This window comes from Ambystoma mexicanum, chromosome 1q (genome assembly GCF_040938575.1).
Source record: "Ambystoma mexicanum isolate Mex_15411 chromosome 1q, UKY_AmexF1_1, whole genome shotgun sequence".
Taxonomy (NCBI): domain Eukaryota; kingdom Metazoa; phylum Chordata; class Amphibia; order Caudata; family Ambystomatidae; genus Ambystoma; species Ambystoma mexicanum.
In genome coordinates this window covers 216,408,517-216,421,867 of record NC_090922.1, presented here as the reverse complement: position 1 = coordinate 216,421,867, position 13,351 = coordinate 216,408,517, and the positions used below count along the sequence as shown (strand labels likewise).

Sequence of the window (13,351 nt, the reverse complement as noted above, 5' to 3'; positions counted from 1 at the left end):
ACTCCAGGATGACTTCATAACAACATTAGGATGGGTTTTAAATTGTAAATGATTATTGCAGACCACTCCAGGATGAGTTTAAATGATTTCAAGATGGTTCCAAAAGATTTAGGAAAAGGGGTTGGATTACCACAGGATGTATCCCTTTTGAGTAACATTGGTGGCATTACTTTACAATGACTCTAGTTAGACTTCTGGATAGTGTACTGGAAAAAGAAAATCTTGCAGCTGTCACTTTTCATCTTTGCTAGAGCACCCGTTAACCAAGTTCGCCGATTTAGTGCACACAACTACAACCCCCATATCACAAACCAACTCCCCCATTTCAATTCTCACCTCTAGACAACATGGCCTCACACCCCATAAAAGTCCCACAGTTCCAAAGCACTACACCAAAATACACACTTCCAGCTACCTAAACAGCATCTGTTAAAGGTCTACCAGCATGACAGACTTCCGCCAGTCACTACACCCAATAACCCTAAGAGCAGCTAATTATTACCGAGTTCATATTGTGATAGTAAAATTCTACAGATATAAATTGTTGATATTTTAATATTGTATTGCTCTGGCTATAAGATATCTTCAATCAAACATAGGCTCAGAAAGTGTACAACTTTTTTTATTCAACAAATTCAGTTTAACGGCATAGCTCCATAAGAATAAATAGGTTTACAAAAATACAAACAAACAATCATTGATCCTGCATTTCAAAAGGTGGAGTCTTTTTTAGGCCTCTTCTGGCATTGCAACTTTTGGTAGCAAGCACTCATCTGTATGTTAGAAAAAAAGGGGATCGCTCACTGTAGGGACGTTAGATGTACCCTCCTCCCGAAACATCAAATGGAGGGAAACAGATGGAAACACATATATACTTTGCTTACCTGCCGATTGGAAAAGCACTACCGCTTTGAAATCCCTTTCTTCACGTATTTCTTTTCCACTTTCATCAAGACCCTCTACCAGCCATTTACAAATCACTTCACCAGGAATTGCCAATGGCTCAAATTCCCCATCCTTTCGAATACAGAGAGAGTTGTCGCAATCAAAGAAAAGCACATTAAAGAGGGCCATGGTTTGAATTATTACCTAAAAGACGAAAAATAAATACATTTAGTGTGCTCAAAGTATTTTTGTGAAACTATTCTGTACAGGATCATTAATTTATGGTCCCCTTACTATGGACATGTTCCTGCCTGAAGTGTCCCCATTTGTGATTGAAGCTAGTATCCTAATATGCAGCACCTGAATGACCCGCTGTGTCCTCATTGCAACATGACTTGCATTGGAACCAACATCATTAACTTTACAAATACGTTCTTGCCATTTTTTACACTATCCTGCATTTAGCCCATCTCTGTTAGTGAGCCAGATCCTGCATTTAGCCCATCTCTGTTAGTGAGCCAGATCCTGTATTTAGCCCATCTCTGTTAGTGAGCCAGATCCTGCATTTAGCCCATCTCTGTTAGTGCGCCAGATCCTGCATTTAGCCCATCTGGGTTAGGAAGCCAGATCTTACATTCAGCCCATCTGTGCTAGTGAGCTATTTCTCACTAGAGGGAACACATCACCCCTGGAGGCACCATATGGGACTCATTTAGTCAGGACAGCGCAGGTATCAAAGGTGCTGCCGCTAAATAACCATGCTAAAAACTCACCCTTCTGCATACACCTTCTCAAACACTGAATATTCAGATTCAACTGTAAGAATTACTGGTGTCCACTTAATAAGATTCTGCACTTTACTTTGTCTACTGTAGCTGAAAATGGCCTATGAATGGTATATGAAGTAACACCTGCAATCTAAAGACCACATATCCCCACATAATTCCATGACCTCACAACCTACATGCCGATGTTTGGTTTGTGTAAGAGAACAGAACACACATTCAAGCGGTAGTCTTGACAAATCACATACAATGAGACAAAATCCTCATAGTCTTGCCCAACACCACATGGCAGCTACCAACCGAAAAACACCTACGCTCGGCGAACAGTGTTCCTGAGTTTAACCACAGCAAGTAAGGCCAGCACACAGGTGTGAGAACAGAGAGTAAGCTCACCTCTAAAATAGATTTGGAGTACTTTCAAGAAGGGAGACCTTCGACCAGAAGAGCAGCACATAATGGAAGGAGAAACTATGGACGCAACGTGGCATGTGGAAAGAAAGCATCAAGAAGTATTAGGCCACACGGTGGGGTGGAGAGAAAGTGTAACAGTGATGTGTGTGTGAAAGGTTAAGAATGAGAGGCATGGCCAGATGGGGTTCTAGGAAGGAGTGTGACAGCGTGTAGGGTTGAGCGAGCGACCTGTGCATACTAGGAGCGGCAATTAAAACTCTGCTCTATTCCAGCAACATAATTGCATGAACATGAACAGGTAGCCAATCCCAGTGTTTGGTTTCCGCATTGTAAACACATTCCTGGATCGCTCTCCCAGGCCTGCCTTTAATCTGTCCCCGCCCCGGAAAGCTCTGAGGGGGTGGGGGGGCAGGGGCCCCAGCCCCCGGGATGAGTTGAGATTATCGCCAGCAGCAACGTGAGAGAAATCATGGCTTATTACCACCCTCCTGTCACGCCATGGCATATGAGCAGGCCCTGGGCTGGGAAGCAGGGTCCAAGCAGCACAGGAGAGTCCATGCAGGTCAGAGACAAGAGAGGAGGAGTGTCAGAGTAGGGCTAGGAAAGCAGGGTCCAAAAAAAGTAGGGTCCTGAGGATTCGAGCAGGACACAGACAAGAGGATCTGTGCATGTATGGAGCAGGAGCGTGAGAGCAGGGTTGACAAAGGGGGTGTAGCACGAGTTGTAAAACATGCATTGGCAATGCCAACAGTTTTGCCTTTTGTGTAGTAAGGCACTTGCAGTCTCTTCCGTAGTGGTATTAACTGACCATTGATAGTAACATGTGCAAAATGGTGTGAGTGGCTGGGCATCTAATAGCAATACCTGGCAGAGGCCTAATCCTTACACAAAAGCCCAAAGTGTTGGCTTTGCCAATGTTTGTTTATAAAAGGAGTTCAGTGAAGGACACGCACAGTGCTAATAAATCAGGTGGCTGAAGGCAGACCTGCTTAAGGAGGGTTTGCAAATCCAATTAAGTCATTAACTCCCAGAAGACTGCTTTGAAAAAACACTGGCAGGCACCTTGACTGCAAAGTTTGATGGTAAGGCTTGATCAAAGCGAACGCAAGAGAGTTCCCATGGGGTGGTGTTTTGGGCTGGGAGGGGCAGGAACTGGGTGGGAATGACCATAGGGTTTAGCATGGCCATGCGTAGCCAATGGGTGGGCAAATAACCAAACACCTACAGGCTGTGTGTCCCTCCTCATATGCCACTTCTCCCTATCTGTGCTCTAATGCAATAGTTTTAGTTCATAGATGGTGCTAAAGCGCCACCTAATAGCCCAAACTAAAAAGTGTGGGACTCATTAACATATACAATGGGAAGTGATGACCCAGGAGGTTAATATATCAAAATTACACCCATGCACTCTGGGGGCCACTGGACAGTCCAGTATTCGCTCCCAAATGGCACTGTTGCTGACATGTTTCCCCCTAGGATTCACGGAATCCTTCACCAACCCTGCGCCCTGGGCAAAACAAAATTTGGCGCACCCCCACCCCCAAAAAAGAATACACACGCCAATCTTGAAACACCTAGGCAACACAAACACCACACCATCCACACACATTAAAAGCAAAGGCCCCTACACAACATGCGCCCACCATCCACATGCATACAGTCACCATCCACACACATTAAAAGCAAAGGCCCCTGCACAACATGCGCACACCATCCACATGCATGCAGTCACCATCCACACACATTAAAAGCAAAGGCCCCTACACAACATGCGCACACCATCCACATACATAAAAAGAAAAGCCCCCTAACACACGCACATCATCCCCACACATACATTAAAAGAAAAGCCCCCTACACAACGCACGCACATCATCCACACACATACATTAAAAGAAAATCCCCCTACACAACACACGCACATCATCCACACAAATACATTAAAAGAAAAGCCCCCTACACAACGCACGCACATCATCCACACACATACATTAAAAGAAAATCCCCCTACACAACACACGCACATCATCCACACAAATACATTAAAAGAAAAGCCCCTACACAACGCACGCATATCATACACACATACATTAAAAGAAAAGCCCCCTACACAACGCACGCATATCATCCACACACATACATTAAAAGAAAATCCCCCTACACAACGCACGCATATCATCCACACACTTTGGAGAGAACGGGATCATCAGGGGAGTGAAGCCTGTAAACTAGAAGGGACACATGGTGACTGAATTAACAGATGGCAAATACACGTTCCAGAACAGTCAGGAAAGCAGATAATGCATTGAAGATTTCAGCAGTATACCTTCAGCCTGTAAACAAAGTACATTTTGATCCCCCTTGTATAGGAGACGATAAAAACATCAGGTTCGACTGAACAAACGCACGGACACTGTACAAACAGGAAACGCAACAGAATTAGCATTTACCAAAACGCGAGGAAAGTACATTTTCTAGCTGGTTTTGTTAGTTTTTACCACGTTTCAATACGTCTAGCGGGTTACGGCTATAAGTTGAATAATAGGTGTTATAAAGCATTCTGAGCACTGTGTATCTTATCGAGCTCATTTGTTGTTTTGAAGGCCTCGGGAAGTGGAGAGAAGGCAGCGAACACGCGTCCGGAGCTGGGAAGCGAGTACTTGCAACGCGAAACTGCAGGAAACAGGAAAAGAAAGAAGAACGCCTCTGAGGAGGAGCAACTGGATTAGCCTACTTTGGAGAGAACGGGATCATCAGGGGAGTGAAGCCTGTAAAGAAGGCACACATGGTGACTGGATTAACAAATGGCAACACGTTCCAGAACAGTAAGGAAAGCTGATAATGCATTGAAGATTTCAGCAGTATACCTTCAGCCTGTACATTTTGATCCCCCTTGTATGGGAGACGAGTGGTTAAAAACATCAGGTTCGACAGAACAAACGCACGTACACTGTACAAACAGGAAACGCAACAGAATTAGCATTTACCAAAACGCGAGGAAAGTACATTTTCTATGTTTTTGCTAGTTTTTAGCACGTTTCAATACGTCTAGCGGGTTACGGCTATAAGTTGAATAATGGGTGTTATAAAGCATTCTGAGCACTGTGTATCTTTTGGATCTCATTTGTTGTTTTGAAGGCAGCGGGAAGAGGAGAGAAGGCAGGGAACTCGGGTCTAAATTAGAGGTCCGAGACCAGAAAATCCAGAGTATTCGCTGAAGTGCAGTGTGCATATTTCGTTAGAGTCCAGGTCAGGAACCTTAATGGAAGAAGAAAGCCGAAGAAGGGAGAGACGAGACGGCGAACAGGATCAATCCTTAATAGCTCGATCCTCGAGGACCAGATGGCGGCCATATATGCCATGCATTGTGGCTTCTGTTTGGGAGCTTGTATACTTACCAGGACAAAGAGGAAACAGCCACGAGGACGACGACGAAGACGAAGATCCAGATGCTGCAGAATTCCAAAACCGAAAGAACAAACAAAGCCACCAGCAGCTAAATATACCTGCCGGTGCACGGCATGGAGTCCTCCTTCCTCCATGATTGTCTTCATCAGCTACATCATCACAGTGCGTCGTAAGTAAAAAAAAACGTCCCCACGTCATGACGCCTTAAGGCATTTCAAAAAAGTGTCGGCAAACTTTTAAACAAACACAATACTCTCGGGTATCATATGGACTTTATCTGCAATTCTTCTACCACTGCCTTGCTACCTAATGATGCAAATGCCACTTTATCTGTGTCTATGACCCCAGAAAACATGCCCCCCACTGGTTTGAATGAAATTACCGCTATCTGCAATTCTTCTACCACTGCCTTGCTACCTAATGATGCAAATGCCACTTTATCTGTGTCTATGACCCCAGAAAACATGCCCCCCACTGGTTTGAATGAAATTACCGCTATCTGCAATTCTTCTACCACTGCCTTGCTACCTAATGATGCAAATGCCACTTTATCTGTGTCTATGACCCCAGAAAACATGCCCCCCACTGGTTTGAATGAAATTACCGCTATCTGCAATTCTTCTACCACTGCCTTGCTACCTAATGATGCAAATGCCACTTTATCTGTGTCTATGACCCCAGAAAACATGCCCCCCACTGGTTTGAATGAAATTACCGCTATCTGCAATTCTTCTACCACTGCCTTGCTACCTAATGATGCAAATGCCACTTTATCTGTGTCTATGACCCCAGAAAACATGCCCCCCACTGGTTTGAATGAAATTACCGCTATCTGCAATTCTTCTACCACTGCCTTGCTACCTAATGATGCAAATGCCACTTTATCTGTGTCTATGACCCCAGAAAACATGCCCCCCACTGGTTTGAATGAAATTACCGCTATCTGCAATTCTTCTACCACTGCCTTGCTACCTAATGATGCAAATGCCACTTTATCTGTGTCTATGACCCCAGAAAACATGCCCCCCACTGGTTTGAATGAAATTACCGCTATCTGCAATTCTTCTACCACTGCCTTGCTACCTAATGATGCAAATGCCACTTTATCTGTGTCTATGACCCCAGAAAACATGCCCCCCACTGGTTTGAATGAAATTACCGCTATCTGCAATTCTTCTACCACTGCCTTGCTACCTAATGATGCAAATGCCACTTTATTTGTGTCTATGACCCCAGAAAACATGCCCCCCACTGGTTTGAATGAAATTACCGCTATCTGCAATTCTTCTACCACTGCCTTGCTACCTAATGATGCAAATGCCACTTTATCTGTGTCTATGACCCCAGAAAACATGCCCCCCACTGGTTTGAATGAAATTACCGCTATCTGCAATTCTTCTACCACTGCCTTGCTACCTAATGATGCAAATGCCACTTTATCTGTGTCTATGACCCCAGAAAACATGCCCCCCACTGGTTTGAATGAAATTACCGCTATCTGCAATTCTTCTACCACTGCCTTGCTACCTAATGATGCAAATGCCACTTTATCTGTGTCTATGACCCCAGAAAACATGCCCCCCACTGGTTTGAATGAAATTACCGCTATTTGCAATTCTTCTACCACTGCCTTGCTACCTAATGATGCAAATGCCACTTTATCAGTGTCTATGACCCCAGAAAACATGCCTCCCACCGGTTCGGATATGCCACCCTCGACCATCAATGTCACCCCTGAACCGCACCTCAAATGTGCCCTCATCAACGCCCGCTCCATCAATGCGCATGCACTAGACATCCACGACCTTATTACCACCCTAGATCTAGATCTTCTAATGGTCACCGAAACTTGGCTACATGAAGCCTCAGACCCCGCCCTATCCCTCTCTCACCCAGGCGGTGCATGCTATGTTTAGGCCTCATGGCTTCCATTTTAGCCCAACATAGTCTCAAGCTTTACCCTTGCCACGATGGGGATTTTGAGGGTGCTGGTGCCTGCTTCTGACTGGGATGGCAAAGGATTCTCACCCAGGGGGTGCATGCTATGTTTAGGCCTCATGGCTTCCATTTTAGCCCAACATAGTCTCAAGCGTTCCCCTTGCCACGATGGGGATTTTGAGGGCGCTGGGTGCCTTTTTTTGACTAGGATGGCAAAGGATTCTCACCCAGGGGGTGCATGCTATGTTTAGGCCTCATGGCTTCCATTTTAGCCCAACATAGTCTCAAGCTTTACCCTTGCCACGATGGGGATTTTGAGGGCGCTGGGTGCCTGCTTTTGACTGGGATGGCAAAGGGTTCTCACCCAGGGGGTGCATGCTATGTTTAGGCCTCATGGCTTCCATTTTAGCCCAACATAGTCTCAAGCGTTCCCCTTGCCACAATGGGGATTTTGAGGGTGCTGGGTGCCTGTTTTTGACTGGGATGGCAAAGGATTCTCACCCAGGCGGTGCATGCTATGTTTAGGCCTCATGGCTTCCATTTTAGCCCAACATAGTCTCAAGCTTTACCCTTGCCACGATGGGGATTTTGAGGGTGCTGGTGCCTGCTTCTGACTGGGATGGCAAAGGATTCTCACCCAGGGGGTGCATGCTATGTTTAGGCCTCATGGCTTCCATTTTAGCCCAACATAGTCTCAAGCGTTCCCCTTGCCACAATGGGGATTTTGAGGGTGCTGGGTGCCTGCTTCTGACTGGGATGGCAAAGGATTCTCACCCAGGGGGTGCATGCTATGTTTAGGCCTCATGGCTTCCATTTTAGCCCAACATAGTCTCAAGCGTTCCCCTTGCCACGATGGGGATTTTAAGGGCGCTGGGTGCCTTTTTTTGACTAGGATGGCAAAGGATTCTCACCCAGGGGGTGCATGCTATGTTTAGGCCTCATGGCTTCCATTTTAGCCCAACATAGTCTCAAGCTTTACCCTTGCCACGATGGGGATTTTGAGGGTGCTGGGTGCCTGCTTTTGACTGGGATGGCAAAGGGTTCTCACCCAGGGGGTGCATGCTATGTTTAGGCCTCATGGCTTCCATTTTAGCCCAACATAGTCTCAAGCGTTCCCCTTGCCACAATGGGGATTTTGAGGGTGCTGGGTGCCTGTTTTTGACTGGGATGGCAAAGGATTCTCACCCAGGCGGTGCATGCTATGTTTAGGCCTCATGGCTTCCATTTTAGCCCAACATAGTCTCAAGCGTTCCCCTTGCCACGATGGGGATTTTGAGGGCGCTGTGTGCCTTTTTTTGACTAGGATGGCAAAGGATTCTCACCCAGGGGGTGCATGCTATGTTTAGGCCTCATGGCTTCCATTTTAGCCCAACATAGTCTCAAGCTTTACCCTTGCCACGATGGGGATTTTGAGGGTGCTGGGTGCCTGCTTTTGACTGGGATGGCAAAGGGTTCTCACCCAGGGGGTGCATGCTATGTTTAGGCCTCATGGCTTCCATTTTAGCCCAACATAGTCTCAAGCGTTCCCCTTGCCACAATGGTGTCTTGAATCACATGGATTTGGTTTGGAAGGGTGCATGATGACTAATTAAAATGACTATTTTTGACTATAGAATGTACTTAGCGGTGAATTCCCATACTTATGCGTTAGTCACTTATTACTGCAAGAAAACTATTTCTGTGGCATGTATGTTTTTTAAGTGTGATTCCTGGTCAATGGTTCAGCACTTTTACATTGGGTGTTGTAATTTAAATGATCATATCCATATTATGCTTTTTACATGCAATTAAAACTAATGCCAAACAGATGTGCTTAGCAAAGCATTAAAAAATCATTCAGCACAAGTGCAATTAAGCAAAAGCTGAAAGACTATCCGTATTAGACCGCAAATCATCCTACAAACTCTGTGATTAATCAGTAAGCCATCCCCAAATCATCAAGAACAAACATGTTTCATGATGATGCTCTTGACAGTAGGTCATCCCAGAATCATCCCCAAATCATCAGGGACAAACATGCTTGTCAATTGGTCATCCCAGAATCACCGGGGCAAACCTGTCGTTGCTCTTGAAGTAATCGGCAGGTCATCCCAGAATCATCCCCAAATCATCATGGTGATGCTCTTGAAGTAATCGGCAAGTCATCCTAAAATCATCAGGAACAAAGAGTTTTCTAAAATAGGGATGATGTTAGCATCATCAGCAAGTCATCCTAAGCTCATCCCCAAATCATCATGGTGATGCTCTTGAAGTAATCGGCAAGTCATCCTAAAATCATCAGGAACAAAGAGTTTGCTAAAATAGGGATGATGTTAGCATCATCAGCAAGTCATCCTAAGCTCATCCTCAAATCATCACCCACCATTCTGATGACTTTAACAGCATGATGACTTCTGATGATGTGGGAATGACTTCTAATGTAGTTCGATGATCATCGGATGACTCCAGGATGGTCTCTAAAGTCATCCTTTTTGACCTGGGTTGGCATACGCCTGGCGGCGACTGCTTCTCTCATGTACCTCCTGTGCAAGCGTTTTATCCAGCCAGCTAGCTGTGGCTTTTAACTTGCTCAGCCAGGGACAGAGGCTAACACACTCCACCAGTCCACGCTTCTCACACACCCGGAACTGCAAGCTTCCCACTTGCCCAATCAGATCAAGCGTCTAATATTCTCGATCAGTGCCACTTATCACCTGCAATTCCTGTTTAAGCCTCTCGCACGGTCACATAGCTAATTCTTAGAACATGCTACGCACCAGCCAAAGCCTCTCAGACGCCCTGAAAGTGACAGCTTTGAACACTGCCTAAAGTGTGCACCAAACTTGCACAGCAGGGCTCGGTGGGAACGCGGACTCGTTCCATATCTATAGTTTCATGGCCCCAGTAAAGGTGGCTGCCAGCAGGAGTCCCAGTGACTATACTGTGGGGTAAATCTATGAAATTCAGGGCTCCATAGAGAGTCCAGGAAGGATTTCCAGGTTGCATGATGGAGCTGCTGCACGTCCGCTCATGCGCTCTCCTCCAAAATGGCAAGGCAAGTAGCACCCTCACTCCCATGCAGCTCAGATTCTAACTAGCGGGGCAGTGGCCATCATCCTGTGAGTTTACCTTTCCCGCATTTCTGAATGCATGCAGAATAATCACATGGCCAAATCTGACCATTCAGAGTGTGTGAGATTCAGGGGAGATATCAACAGTAGACCGTTATTTTAGTGCCATCGAACACTAGCCCTTAATCACTGGAGGATCCACTTTGGACGTTAAACAAACCGCGAAATGGAGGTGTGACAATCTGTGGACGGGAGTTTGGCCCCTATCAGCGCCCTTCTCATCATGTCTTTAGGAAGAAGGGGGAGCTACAGTGACAGAGGACATACAACTATGTTGGTTTCTACTCACTGTTTGCATGTTAGGATTATAGCACCTCTGGTAAAATGTGGGCAAATTGCCACATGGAGGCGATAAAACATGGGAAAAACTCTGAGCATGAAATCTTACCCCATGGATGCAGAGATAATGATAATGAAGTGATAATGATGTGTTATTTATATAGCACCTTTATCCAAAGCGCTTTACAGAGCACATATTTACATACAATATCACCCAACCGAAATTGGTACTCATTTATCGACCTCGGAAGGATGAAAAGCTGAGTTGGCCTTGGTGGGATTCGAACCTGCGATCTGCAGATCACGCTCAGATCAGAAACACATGCCGATAACCCACAAACAGCCCACCTAAGAATCGTGGCAGTGCTTCTTTTCCAGACTATTCTCCCTGCATCCGCCGGCAGGCGGACGCCGGCGGCCACACGAAGGCCATACAAAGGCCTGTTCCTGCGCCTGCGACTCCACTCCGACGCACACGCCAAAGGAAGAGGGCAGGAGCCCTTTCCCCCTCCCAGAAGCGGCATCCACATCTCAGATCCGTGCCGCATCACAGCCACAGCATACAGGGGCCTGCCTGACCCTGTCCCACTACCCTGCCTGACCTTGGTATTCCGGGCGCAACGCAGCATGAAACCGATGCTGAGCCTCGATAACCCGCATTAATTCGAATTCTGCATCCGCCGGCAGGCGGACGCCGGCGGCCACACGAAGGCCATACAAAGGCCTGTTCCTGCGCCTGCGACCCCACTCCGACCCACACGCCAAGGGAAGAGGGCAGGAGCCCTTTCCCCCTCTGAGAAGCGGCATCCACATCTCAGATCCGTGCCGCATCACAGCCACAGCATACAGGGGCCTGCCTGACCCCGTCCCACTACCCTGCCTGACCTTGGTATGCCAGGCGCAACGCGGCATGAAAACGAGGCTGAGCCTCGATAACCCGCATTAATTCGAATTCTGCATCCGCCGGCAGGCGAACGCCGGCGGCCACACGAAGGCCATACAAAGGCCTGTTCCTGCGCCTGCGACCCCACTCCGACGCACACGCCAAGGGAAGAGGGCAGGAGCACTTTCCCCCTCCCAGAAGCGGCATCCGCATCTCTGATCCGTGCTGCATCACAGCCACAGCGTACAGGGGCCTGCCTGACCCTGTCCCACTACCCTGCCTGACCTTGGTATGCCAGGCGCAACGCGGTATGAAAACTAGGCTGAGCCTCGATAACCCGCATTAATAGGAATTCTGCATCCGCCGGCAGGCGGACGCCGGCGGCCACACGAAGGCCATACAAAGGCCTGTTCTTGCGCCTGTTCTGAGCACTCTGGGCCTGGGCCACAGACGCTGCCCCTCTAAAGTTGTGAAATGAGAAGGCTCCAAAACTATCTTTACCCCTCTGCATAACTGTCCTGGACCTCAATTTTTATCATTTATCCACTATCGAGGCCCCACTGTCGATCTAGTGCAACCACGCACCCGCATTTCCATCTGGCCATAGTCCTGGAGCACAAGTGGCAAGAATCCCATCTGAGATCACTGAAGCTGCTCCATGAACTTCAATCTGTGCTTAGAGATAAGAACTATGGACTACAATGCGCACAGTCCTACCACACGGAAGACAGAGCAATCGTAAGTCACCACCGCTGCTGCAAATGTTAATGCATAGAATCGCCTTATGCAGCACCGAGATAGCCTGCCTCCACTGTGTTAGCCTGCCTCCACTGTGTTAGCTTGCCTCCACTGTGTTAGCCTGCCTCCATTGTGACTGCCTGCCTCCACTGTGTTAGCCTGCCTCCATTGTGATAGCTGCATCCACTGTGTTAGCCTGCCTCCATTGTGAGTGCCTGCCTCCACTGTGTTAGCCTGCCTCCATTGTGACTGCCTGCCTCCACTGTGTTAGCCTGCCTCCATTGTGACTGCCTGCCTCCACTGTGTTAGCCTGCCTCCAATGTGATAGCCTGCATCCACTGTGTTAGTTTGCCCCGTGTATCTAACCCACGCACAGTATGTTCTCCTCCCACCTCCACACCTGCCTATTATGTGTGCTACTAACCCTCATGATCACACTACTCAGCCACAACAGAGACCACACTCTCGCCCAACATTCACAGAGACACCCAACTATAATGGACCGTATGCGCACGTCCACACCTTTACCACAACTCACGGCACTGACACCAGGCGCAAACCTCAGATTAGGCAGACTCAGAGCCCGCACAGCTCCCTTCATACACCAGGCCAATACTGCACACATAACACTCAGAAATTACAGACTCAGCTCACGTACCACGAAAGTTAGTACACCACACTATCAAAGGAACTCTACCTCATACCATAGGAGTAAGTCCACAATCATTATACCCAGCAGTAATCCCTGCGCCCCTACTAACGATACTACGACACCAAATCCTCGTACCATGCGACCTCAGAACTCTGGCCATATTCCATACAAGTGCGCTCTCCTCAATGTTAGATCCCTCAATGCCCACGCCATAGAAGTACATGACCTACTTACCTCCAATAACTTAGACATACTGGCCATT

General features: G+C 47.3%; 1 long non-coding RNA gene across 1 annotated transcript; it reads right to left on the bottom strand.

Moving 5' to 3' along the window:
- Positions 1 to 606: 606 nt before the first annotated feature.
- On the bottom strand, positions 607 to 5,643 carry LOC138521172 (uncharacterized). Its single transcript, XR_011282959.1, has 2 exons — positions 5,480 to 5,643; positions 607 to 1,089 (listed from the first exon to the last, which is right to left on the bottom strand). It is a non-coding gene; the product is annotated as an uncharacterized lncRNA (long non-coding RNA).
- Between the last annotated feature and the right edge of the window lie 7,708 nt (positions 5,644 to 13,351).